Source organism: Sminthopsis crassicaudata, chromosome 3 (genome assembly GCF_048593235.1).
Source record: "Sminthopsis crassicaudata isolate SCR6 chromosome 3, ASM4859323v1, whole genome shotgun sequence".
Classification (NCBI taxonomy): domain Eukaryota; kingdom Metazoa; phylum Chordata; class Mammalia; order Dasyuromorphia; family Dasyuridae; genus Sminthopsis; species Sminthopsis crassicaudata.
In genome coordinates, this window is record NC_133619.1 from 539,728,048 (window position 1) to 539,741,557 (window position 13,510).

Here is a 13,510-nt window from a genome sequence, read left to right on the forward strand (position 1 = left end):
TTATAGTTAGAGCATTTATTAAAGTTAATTACATGCCAGACATTATTCTCAGCAATGAGAGTAGAAATAGAAGTGAGAGAGTCTATAATCTCAAAGAACTTACATTTCAATAGTGCCCCATATGCATAGTCCCTTAACTCTTCAGATAACAGATGTTTGTATTTTTTTCAATTTAATTTTTGGCTCATATTTGGTCATTACAATTAGTGTTCAATTTACATTTTGAAATTTTAAAATGTCTATTGCCATAGCCATTTATTTTGTTCTAAAATCTGCTTACTTCATTTTGCATTATTCATATGACTTTCAATGCTTTTAAATCTTTACATTCACCATTTCTTTCAGTGTAGTAACACTCCATTTCTTTCACCATTACTTAATGACAGACATCAAACTGGTCCTCAGTTCTTTGACATTACAAGTTCTACTAAAATTCTCGGTGTATGTGAACCTTTCTTTTTAACCTTTGATTTTCTTCAAATATCTGATTAGCAGAGGGATGTTTGTATCCAAGACAGTTTTACTTTTTAAAATATTCTTCCTTGAGATTTCCATCTAAGAATTATTAGCTTCTAAAATTAAAAATATCCTACTCCTATAACTTGTATTGCTTCCTAACTAATATATTTCTGTTGATAACACCACTATACTTCTAGTCACCCAGGTGGGAAATTTCTTAGTCTAAGCAGCTAGAAGATACAGTGGATAGAGTGTCAAACCTCGAGTCAGGAGAACCTCAATTCAAATCTTATCACAAATTTGATTCTAAACTAGTTACTAACATCTTCTAGGCTCAATTGTCTTATCTATAAAATAAGGATAATAATAGCACCTACCTTCCAGAATTGTTATAAAGATCAAATGATATCTTTTAAGTGCTTTGAAATATTTATAGTGCTACATAAGTGATAATTCTAATAATTATTTTTATTTTTTCTCTTGTGATTGCTAAACCATTATTATAGAGAGTTGACATATCATGGAGAATGGGAGATTTAAAACAAGATTGGAAATAAATAATGGTTGTCCTTATTTAGAAAGAAATAGACAGAGACACAGAGAGAGAGAGAGAGAGAGAGAGAGAGAGAGAGAGAGAGAGAGAGAGAGAGAGAGAGAGAGAGAGAGAGAGAGAGAGAGAGAGAGAGTGAAAGGAATGGAAGCAAGGAGGGAGAGAAGGAGGACAGAGAGACAGAACAGAAATAGAAAGAAAGAGAGAGAATAAAAATAGAGTCTATAGTAGCTCAACCAATATTCAATGTCATTGGCTTAAATTCCTGGGGAAATTCTAGAATTAATCATTTAAAAATGACTAGAAAATATCTACAAAGGGAAAAGTGATGGCAAAAAGTCAGCATCACTTCATGAAAAACAGGCCTAATCAGATTAACCTCATTTACTGTTGTGAGATGACTTCTAGGGCATAGTTTACCTAGATGTTAAAAATATCTTACATAATTATGTGGAGAAGATGGAGAAATAATTATTAGATGATACAAGATGGATTCAGAAAGGGTTGGATAGTTAGGTTTTAAAAGCGGTTGTTAATAGTCCATTAATAATGTGGCAGGAGATTTCCAGTGCAGTAAGCTTGGGCTTTTGATAACATTTTTATTGATGACTTAGATAAAAACATAGATAGTATGTGTTCTCATAAGATTTACAGATAACTCCAAGTTGGGAGAGATAGCAAACATGTCAATCCCTGGGAATCCCTGGGCTCCTGTTCTGTTCTCATTAGCAGTTTCTAACTATTCTCCAAGGTTGGTTCCTGGGAACCTTTGTTCTGATCAGCAGTTTCTAATGCCCCACTACCTAGGAAGACTTCCATATAATTTAGCAGTTTTATACTACCTTTTTTCTTGGGCAGAGATAAACTCAAGGACCATGTAGCATACTTCCACTTTCTATTAACAACTTTTCTTGGCTTTCACTCTAAAAAAAAAAAAAAAAAAAAAAAAAAAAAAAAAGCTTTCCCTTAGTTTAAACTGATCCACTAAAACCTCATCACCATAAAAAGTCTCAGATTTAAGTAATTTACCTCAATTCCTCTTATTGGAAATCTGGATGGCAGAGCACTAAACTCCTTCCTAGAACTCACAATCTTCCTGGTAACTCCATTGTCCAGCAATTGTTCTCATTAGCTTTATTTCTTTGAAAACATGCCACTGAGCTGGGTACCTTCTTTTGCCACATCTCTTTCAAATGTTTTTTGTATGTTATCTTCACCCATTAAATTGTAAGTTCCTTGACACCAGGACTGTCTCTTAATTATATCCTCAGACTTAGCACATTGCCTGATACATAATAGTCACTTAATAATTGTGTGATGAATTGAAACAGTGGGAATTGATGCAGAAGCTTGATTGTTCTGCCAGGTTTCATAAAATCTCATAAAATATTACAGCTAAAGGAAACTTGGAGGATATCAAGTCCACCTCTCAACATTTTATAGATGAGAAATCTGGGGTGCCAATAAAAGAAATTACTTGCTCATTTACCTCAACTGGAATTAGCACAGCTGGGATTCAGTTAGGTACTTTGACTTTAAATGCAACACTCTTTCCAGTGTACCACAGTGCCTTCCCTGTAAATAAATTATTTTGATAGTATAAATTGTTTAATTATAATATATAATTAATAATATAATTTATATTTAAAGCAACAATTGAACTGGTTTCACATCAGCAAGAGCCAAAACATAGTTCTGATGGCCAAAATATCCATCAAAATCCTTGAATGACTATTACATTCATTAGAATTTTTTTTCAAAACTTTGACAATGATAGATGTATGTCCAATAATAAATGAAAGCTATTTGACAATAATGAGTCTTTAAATTATAGGCTGCCATGCAGTCAAGAAACAATCACTCTCTCTCAAAAAAGTAATGCATATTACTGAAATAAAATCTAAAAATGCAGAAAAGGTGCCTTAATTTTGAGAATGACAATAGCCAAACAATGATACTAATGGTTTTACTTTTTATTTCTACACAATATTCAATATTAATAATAAGTGGTATATTTTAAACTCTAAATGACATATAAACTGTGCTCCATATTTCCAGTTTTGTTATTTTGTTATTTTATGCTCATCCTTACTTTTACTTCAGCTCTGAAAGAGATATATGACAACTTCTGGAATCATCCTGAGTGACTTCTATAGTTGTTTTACATCTTGGCAAGCTCAACCTTCACATTTTATCCTATGTCATATAATTCAAACAAATGGTTCCCTAGCAAGATCTCTGTGTTAAGGATAGAGCATATTGTAAAATAAACACAGCCTTTCCCCTATAAATTCATAGAGATGTCAACCGGAAGAATATGGCCTTAGGTAATGAATACTTCATTAATCATAAGTGACAACATTAGTAAATAATGATTCTTAGCTTTAAAAGAAAGAGAAAATTCAAGGTCCCACAAACTATGGCACTACAAAGAATAAAAATGTAAAATATATAACAAGACCAGACATTCTTTACAGTAAGGATGATCTCTGAAAATATGAAATTACTTTCCAGAGCACTGAAGGAAAAAAAAAAACTTTTTATTGTAAAATGACTTTATTCTGTCATGTTTGTGTGTTTACATGCTAGAATGTAACCTTCTATTATTTGTGGGAACTGATTCTGTAGCTAGTTACATATCTCTCTGGGGTTACATAGACATACTTTAATGTAATCTAAATAGGGTATGTGTTATGGTTCCTTTAGTTTGGTGAAGTTTTCATGAAACAGAATTTAAAGAATTATTGAATGTCACAGTTACAAGGGAAGTTAGACACCATCTAATCTAAATCTTTTGTGAAAAATAATCTTCCTGACAACTCATCTGAAAAGTAGTCATCCAGACTTTGTTTGAAGAACTACTGGAAACCAGTACCATTAGAGGCAACTCCTACTTTAGGATAGCTCTAATTGTTCAGAACTTTTTTCCTGACATCAAGCCTAAATTTACCTATTTGTTCTGTTTAGGAACCTAATCCTGCATTTGCCTCTGTAGGCAATTGTACTAACTCTGTAGCACAATTCTTGACATCTAGTGTTTTTTGATCGAAGAACAATTCTAATGTATCCTCTGCAGGACAGCCCTATAGGAACTTGAAGGCAACTATCAGGCCCTTTTCTTGCCTATAACATAAGTCAAATATGCTCAGTTCCTTAATTTTAGCACAATAGACCATAAATTTGAGGTCCTTCAAATCCTTGCTGCTCTCCTTAGGGTGTTCTTCAGCTTCTCAATATCTTTCCTAAAATTCAGTGCTAAAACCTGATTATAGCACTCCAGATGGATTGTGCCCAAGGCAAAAGCATGAAAGCACTGTCACTTTTTCATTCCTGGAGGGTCTATTTCTGTCAAAACAGTCTAAAATTGCATCACATTCCTTGGCTGTCATATCACATTGTTACCTCATATTGAGAATGATGTCTATTGTGATCCCTAGATCTTCTATAACAAAGCTTCTTAAACTGCCATTCATGATCTCATAGGGAGTCTCATAAGTGAATGTGGAGGTTGTGAAATTGGGAAATTTAAGATTCATTATCAGTAAATGTTTTATTTGTATAACTATTTGTGTAAAACTTTCTCTGGCAAAAAGGGGTCACAAGTGGAAAACATTTTTTTAAAAGCCCTGTTCTGTAGTAGTTATTTGAATAGCAGTTAAATTATTATCTATGAATTAAAAGGAGAGATTTTATATCTAAAAACTCTCAGTTAGAAATGAACTCAGTAGGCACTTAGTCCAAATTATCACTGAAAAATAATTGCCTGTATAACACATTAAGTAACTAATTTTTATTTGAAGACCTATAATGAGGGGGAGCTATTGCTGACATGATTCTTTCCACATTTGGTTAGCCCAAATTTTAGTAAGTTTTCCCTTAAACTGAGTCTTTTTTTATACAGATTAAATTCATTGTTCTCACTTCTGCCCTCTGAAGACAAGCATAGGAGGTAATACTTTCCTTATTATAGATGCTCTGTCTCTTTTATTAAAGCCTAGAGTAGCAGATATTTTTTTAAAAATCTTTTTCACACTATATGTTTTGTCTAAGAATTCCACTAAATTCTCCCCACTCCAATTCCTATCATTCAGTTTTCTTGATCCATTCTAAGCACTAGGTACTACAATGAAGAAAGTATTCTAGCCTTGGAATCAGAAAGACCTCTGAGTTCAAAAGTTATTGTGACACCTTCTAAAGAAGTAATCTTATTGGCAAGCCATTTAACTTCTCTCTGCCTCAGTTGACTTACATGTAAGATGAAGATAATAATATCATGTACCTCTTAAAGCTGGCATAAAGATAAAGTGGTATAACATAAGTAAACTGCGTTATAAATTTTATAACAACATATTGTTATTGTTTGTCAGTATGTCTGATTCTTTATGACCCTATATGGAGTTTTCTTAGCAAAACTACTAGAGTGAAAAAAAATAAAATATAAAAACTACTAGAGTGATTTGCCATTTTCTTCTCTTATTCATTTGACATTTGAGGAAACTGAGGCAAGCAGGATTAAGTGATTTGCCCAGAGTAACACAACTAGTAAGTATATGAAATAAAATGCCTAAATCCATTTTAACTTTTGTTTCAGAGTAACTTTTAGTATCACCATGTGATCTAGAATCAACTAGAATTTGCTTTGAGTAAATGCCAATAATAACAATAATGATTTGACAATGTTTTGCCATATGGTAACAGTAATCACTATACTGAAATTTTAAAATATTGTAATACAGTGAGTATTTGTTTCATTTTAAATTTTATGGGTTGTATGAAAAGTGACAGAAAGTTGACAAGTATTGATCTCTATTCAGCACAAAGGCTATTCCTAATAACAGTCTCAAGTAGTTCCTGCCATCTGGGCAAAGCTGTTTTTGTTGTTGTTATTGTTGCTGCTGCTTGGTTTTTAATGAGGAGATGACATAGACAGCTGGAAGAGAGTCTATAAAATTGCCCCCAAAAGCCCCAATTTAAAAATAGTGTCCCAATTCAGAAAGCTTTGGTAGGTAATTTTAGAGTAATGTTTGAATTAGAGTTTAGATGTTGCTTAGTTCCTAAAATAAGTAAATAATTAGAAAATATGCAAGAAATTAAGTATTTTTTAAATGACTGGCAAATAATGTGGCATGAAAGTAATATTGAATTTGAGAGTTAAGAGGTAGTCTTTAAATACATTTGGGTATGTGACTGTAAACCTTGCTCTTGTCACATCTTTATTTATCAGGTGCCCATAGTGTGGCAAATCCAAACATTGCCAGATTGAATACCCAATGTCACTATACCTAATTTAGAATCTCACATATTGTTAGTTTGTTGGTTAACTGAGTCTCATTAACCAGTTTAAGCAGAAATGAGGCATGAAAAAATTAAATAGCAGACTAGATCACCTAAGCAAAATGGTCAGGATACGGATAATTATTTCAAATCTTTAAAACACCCACAATTTCACTAGTGTGACATATTTTAAATCCTCCATTTTTAAGCTAATGGTTTTCATCAGAAATGATAAAATTCCTGTATTTTCATCTTAATAACATGTGACAATTTTTTTGTTTTGTTTTACTAAAACACAGCTTTCAAAATACCAAGATGAACTCCATGCCATATTGAAGCACTGAATTTATTTCAATGATAGCAGTTGTTTCAAGATTGAAATGGATATAAGTGGACAAATATGACCAAGAGATAATAGAAGATTATTCAAACTACTTATCATGTGACAAGCCTAAAAGAAATAACCAATTATAAACTAAGATAATGAAAAAAAATAAAGATAAACTGATACACAATTTCAAAAATAGCATAGTTGTGTCCTTCTAGAAAACAACAGGAGAAATTCCAGGCTGATTAGCAGCAATCAGGATTTATTGAATTCTTGAACAAAAGAATTTTCCACAAATTACAAGGGTAAATTGCAAGACCATGGATAGCAATCTCTCCAAACAGTAGTTAACACTGTGCAGGACCCTGTTTATTGATATGCCTACATGATCAAATCAAGTCAACAAATCAAAATTAGGTGCCCATTCTGTGCCAAGTGTCATGATGTTCATAAGAGTCTCCAAATCATCAAGTGAAAGCAGAGTGTATGATTCAGTGTATGACAAGGTATCTAATATTTTGGAAAATGGGGGCTGGGGGTAAAAATGATTCACATGATGTTAAAACATTTACAATAATTAACTTGACTAAAAGACAGAATAATTTTCCGCCCAAGATATAATTCTATATTTTCTTCCATTGATTTAGATTCCTTCTCCTCCATTTTGATTTGGTAATTAAAATGTTGGCAGGAAGTATGGCAAGATACATAGAATGTCTACATTGGCAGATAGATTTTTCTTTATGAGCCAAATCCCTATACTGACAAAAATGACAGAGGGAGAAAAGAGTGATACAGAAAGACAGAGAAACAGAAATGAGAGAAAGACCAGAAAGACAAACAGATAAAAACTAAGAAAGGAAAGAAGAAAGAGACAGAGAAAGGGAGATTGAGTAAAAAAAGAGAGGAAGAGACAGAGACAAAGATGAAAAAGAGAGGGAGACCTAGACACAGAGAGATATTATATGAAGTGAACAATTAAAAATCATTTGGTGTTCAACAGGATTCATTATTAATTTGGAGGATATTTGAAGGATTATCCCTGTTTAAAAGAAAATGCTTACTCCAATGGAAAGAACAAATAGCTGGAGTTAGAGGAACAAGGTTCAAATCTCCCCTCTGATAATTACTACTTCTTCTTTTTCATCCTTCAAGTTCATCACAAAGGTGATTTCTTGATGTAAGCATAAATTAGATTTAAATTAGCAGAGCTGCGCATAGTTGTCAACTTCACCCTCTCTTTTCCAACCTCATCAAAGTCCAGTGTCAACAAAACAGTCAACACAACTGCAATGACCTGGGGTGCAATGAATGACCCTGGTCTTTCTAAATCAACCTTGGGCATGTTACAACTTTCCTTGGTCTCTTTTTCTTATCTGTCAAATGAGGAGAACTAGATCGTTTTTTGATGCCCCTTTTAATTAAGGATCTCTGATTCTATAATCCATAGATGGATTTGTGAGCTTACTTATTTAGGTACTCTGTTATTCCGAAGCAAATTTCAATCCCTTTATATCTCCTCATCATGTGAAAATCTTTTTACCCATCATAAAACATTCATATATTTCCCCTGCCTTACACCCACCACTCCCAAAGAATTGTAGGTCTTCCTCTGCTTCTTTGAAGAACATCAGGAAGGTGTCAGGGTCACAATCTAACTATCCATATGTTATATCTCTCAATAGAAATCACAGATTATGAGGTAGATGGAAATTTAAAGTCCATCTATTTGCCTCTTTATTTCATAGATGAGGGAAACTGAGGGCTAAATGACATATTCAACTTTACAAACAGAGAAAGTAACATAATTCATATTCCTTTTAATGTGTTTTTAATTTTGGAAAACATTTTAGTCAAATAGGAACTTTGTTATAGTTAAATTTCAGATCTGAAATTTTTCCTGCTCAAATTTTATCAATATGAAAAGGTGATTGTAAAAGTGTGTCATGTTTAGAAAAAAAGATTCAATGTTTGTTAAAATCACACTGTAATTGTGGAATATTTCATATGAAAATATGCAGAGTAGAAAAATATCCTGTAACTTAAAAGCATTTATGTTTTTGAAGTTTGATATTTTTAAACTTAAATGATAACATTTTATCATCATGTTTAGACATGAGAAAATGTAGAAACAACCTAAAGGAAGTTGATACTTTTTGTTTAAATATATTATAAAAGTAACTATAATTTCTTTGCATTTGAAAGCAAAATATTATTTGTTGTTGTACTACTATCTACTTTATCTTTGAGAAACTAAATACATTTTCATAAAAAAGTGGCATTTCTGTTAACTTGCTTAATTAGATACGTAATAGCACTCATCTTTTATAATACTGCTTTACTGATTATCTGAAAGAAAATGTAAGGTGTAGTCGCTGTGCAAATAAAATATTTTAATTAAGCTTGTGCATATTTTGTTAATTTATACACTGATCAATTTGATACACTTTAGTTGCTTTCTTCTGTTCTTTAACAATGTCTAAATTTCACCACTACTTTATCATTTTGCCAAACCAGAATTCTGATTCCATGTATTGTACCAAGTATATTTTCCAAATTCTTTATGCCTTTCTTCTTCCATATTGGGCAGAAGTTGGGGAGGGAAGAGTCACTAGATCTTTCCATCTTAAAGCAATGTTGTTAAGGATCTCATGCTTATCAGATTTTAGAAATGAAATACTTAAAACTCTACTATTTATTTATTTTTTATTTTTGTATAAGTTTATCTGGTGTTTTACTATATGACTGCTTATTTTTTTGCTTCAGATTTTTTTAATAATTTTTTTCTTAATTACATGTAAAAATAAGTTGTAGTATTCTTTTTTTTTATTAATTTTGAGTTCTAAATTCTCTCTGCTTCCATCCCATTACCCTTCCTTGAAACAGTAAATAATTTGATTCAAGTTATACAACTGTAATCATGCAAAACATATTCTTATATTAATCATTTGAAAGAAAATTATATTAGATTTCTCCTCTCCTCTCCCAAATGTAATGTCAGGACTAGCTCACTGTAGGATAGGTACCAGCCAGAATCCTTGATCTTGGGAGAGGAGTGAAGAGGTGGGACCATGTGGATAGTCAAACATAGACTCTGCTTATTACAAATTCTCCCCCAATACCCTTATATAACCATAGCACACTGTACATGCACTAATGCAGGACCACCTAAACAGTTTGCTATTTTGTGCAGATGTTTCTTTGCCACCTGGTATCATTCTGCTTTAATTATAACATAGGTTGGCATGTCCGTGACTTCTCAGGAAGGCTGAGACATTCTTGGGGGGTTATGGGGAGCCAAACTGGACATGCAGCAGGGTTCCTTTTACTGAATTAAAGAGATTTATACCTAACCTAGAATTCCCCATTATCTCTGGCCCTCTATACTCAAACTCCTAAAACAAACCACAAACAAAAACAATAACAAAAAGTACAAAGTAATATACTCCAATCTTCACTCAGACTTCATAAGTTCTTTCTCTATAGTTGAATAGCATTTTTTTTTCATTATGAGTCATTTAGGATTCTCTTAGATTATTGTATTGCTGAGAATAGCTAAGACATTCACAGCTGATAATCAGACAATGTTTATTTTTGTGTGTACAATGTTGTTCAGATGTTGTCTCTCCACTTAGCAATAATTCATGTAAGTTTTTCCAAGTTTTTTTTCTGAAATCATCCTACTCATTATTTCTTATAGCCTAATAGTGTTTCATGACAGTCACATGCCACAACTTGTTCAGCCTTTCCCCAATTGATGGACATCCCCTTAATTTCCAATTCTTTGCTACCACAAAAAGAGCTGTTATATGTGTGTATGTATGTGTATAAATGCATATGTATATTTGTGTGTATACACATATTTGTATTTATGCAAAAAGATTCTTCTGCTTTTAGGGGATTCCTTTGGGATTCAGATCTAGTGGGGATATTGATGGTATGCCCAGTTTTATTTCCCTTTGGGCACAATTATAAAGTTTTCTCCAAAATGGTTAGAACAATTTACAAGTCCACCAATATTGCATCAGTGTCCCAATTTTTCCACTTCCCCTCCAATATATTTACCATTTTCCTTTTTGGTCATATCAACCAATACAGATGTAAGGGGAAACCTCAGAGTTGTCCTAATTTATATTTCTCTAATCATAAGTGATTTGGAGCATTTTTTCATATAACTCTAGTTAGTTTTGATTTCTTCTTCTGAAAATTGACCATTCGTATCCTTTGACCATTTATCAATTGAGAAATTACTTGTATTCTTATAAATTTGGCTCAGTTCTCTGAGACCTTTATTGCTGAAATTCTTTCCCCCAACTTTCTGGACTCCTTCTAATCCTGTTTGTACCCCTACTCTTAAGTGACTAAACCAGCCTACTTCTTAAAGTGTGAGATAATGAGGAGCATAGAAATCGAATCTAATTGGTTACACACTATAGATGTTATAATTATAATTTTAAAGTCTAGATATTAAATTGAGTTTATGTGTAAAATACCAAATTGTGGTTAGGATTAACAATACCAAGCAGGGTTATTGCTAATAGTACACCAATCATTTATTAGCTATATTATAGAGGAAACTGTTATTTGAATAAGGCTTGGAGTGAATGCTTTTGAGGTCCCTTCTAAGTTGAAAATTCTGTTATTAGCAGTGTCCTTCTTTTTGTTCCTGGGTACAAATTTAACTGACAATCAAATCTCTACCAGGAAGGATCTGGAGGCCATGAGAAACTTCAAGACCATTATGATGTATTAGTGTGCTAAGTATTCCTCAACTACTCATATTGATATTATTGTAGATCCATGAAAGTAGAAAAAATGGTCATTCATTTAACAATTGATTAAAACCTATTTTATTAAATGTGACAGGCACTGGTATACTGAATAGTATGTAAGATATGTCTGTGTTTCCATAGAGTATATGGTGTAATAGGCATCATGATTGGAAACTAGGCTTGACACTGGACTATCAAGCCAAAATGTGAATGGAGTAGAAATCAAATATAAGCAATATTTAATTTTACCTCAGGGATCATCTGTGGCAAACAGTTGGCTTCAGAGCTAATCAAAGTTGAAGAGTCAAGAGGATTGGATCTTACCCAAGTTCAGAATTTTGTCACATAGACAAAAATGCCTCTGGCTTACTAGTTCAAAGAAACCTGAGTTTTTCTTTTTTCTTTCTTTCTTTCTTTCTTTCTTTCTTTCTTTCTTTCTTTCTTTCTTTCTTTCTTTCTTTCTTTCTTTCTTTCTTTCTTTCTTTCTTTCTTTCTTTCTTTCTTTCTTTCTTTCTTTCTTTCTTTCTTTCTTTCTTTCTTTCTTTCTTTCTTTCTTTCTTTCTTTCTTTCTTAGTACAAGATTCTGGATAATACTATGTACCATTGAAGAAGAATCTAACAACTTGAATTCTCAATGCCTTAGGAAAACATGGTTGACTATTCTATAGATGGAGCTCTATAATTGTCAAAATGATACCTCATTCATTTAGGCTGAATATAGCCTCTCTGGAGACAGAGATGCATTCTCCTGTTTACTTTATTCTACTCAGAACTTTAGTAGACAGGTATAATGTGAAGGCTACATATTTTAGGTTCACCATAGATTCTGTAGGAATGTCTGACATGTCCTTAGGGAGACTATCAGACAAGCCTTTCTGAAGGGTTTCTTTTTCTTAAATGTAGGAGGATTGGAATCAAGATTACTGGGTATTGTATTAAGTAATAATACTATATTATTTGGATTATAAATGCCAGGTGATGAAAACACATTTAAGAAGTGAATTTCAATTTATGGCCTTTTTTTTTTTTTTTTTTTACTACTAAGAGTAGGTATAAGGTAAAATAGAAACAGTATAGTTGACTACATAAGACATAACAAAAACTTTTTAAAATGTTTACATGTACAAGAGAATCTTTTATGGCCTGGTGAAATGAAATAATATTTGTAAAAATCTTAGCAAAAGTAGAAGATAAGTAGGTGTTATAAAAAGATGTATTCCCTTACTACTGCCCTCCCTTCTCCTCAAAGTCACATAGCTAGTAAAAGGTAGAGCTGGGATTCAGGAATCATGACTCTCAAACCAGTACTCTTTTTTAACATATATTCCCTCCTAATGTATTTATTAACTTAACAGTTTTATAGTGTTGCCTGGCACACTGAGGAGTTAAATTATTTCTTTATTTTCATGTAAACATTTTGTGAGAGAGAAAGCATTGAAATCTAGCATCTTCTGAGTCTAAAGCTGGTCCTTTATCTATAGCACTTTGTCATGCTTCCTCTTATTACAAGCTTCATTAGCCTTATTTCAGAGATATAGAAACTATGGTTGTTGGAGGTCCCCTCACTTATGCTAGGTAAGATATTAAATAAATAGTCATGATTTGAACTCAGGTCTTTTGATTACAAATTGAGTGTGTTGTTCTTATCTCTCATCCCCCAACAGGGAAGATAGTAGACCCCCCCTCTTCTTTACTTTGAATATTACCCAAAAGGAATAATATACTCAGCACACATAATTATAATTTTCTTTGAGCATGACTCCTGGAAAATTCCTTTGTGGGGAGTTTTTTTCCAAAAATAATATAATCAATAGTTCTGAATATCAGGTTGTAGCGGGGATATTAAAAAAAATCTGATACATCTAAAAATTTTCAACTAGAACAGTCTAAAAGAAGATCAATTAAAGGAACTGCAGCTATTTAGCCTGAATAAGACTTAAGGGTGAAGAGTATTTATTGTCTTTAAGTATATGAATGCCATTTTATTGAAGAAAGATTAGGTTTATTTAGTGTGGGGCCAGAGAACAGACCCAAGAGTAGTGGGTAGAGAACTTTGGAGGAGTAATTTTAGGTTTAGTGTAAGCAAGATAGTGCAGGGATAGAGCACTGAACATGGAGTCAGGGAGA

General features: G+C 32.6%; 1 protein-coding gene across 5 annotated transcripts in view; it reads right to left on the reverse strand.

The window, feature by feature from the left end:
• Nucleotides 1-13,510, reverse strand: part of CNTN5 (contactin 5) — a 1,627,773-nt gene that overhangs the window by 909,033 nt on the left and 705,230 nt on the right. Inside the window, exon 1 of one of the 5 annotated variants that reach the window (XM_074304447.1) lies at nucleotides 2,499-6,675. The exons of the other annotated variants lie outside the window; for them this stretch is intronic. The gene's annotated coding sequence lies outside the window, so the exon portion shown is untranslated. Of the gene's footprint in view, nucleotides 1-2,498; nucleotides 6,676-13,510 lie in introns of those variants that run through there. 5 annotated transcript variants of the gene reach the window in all.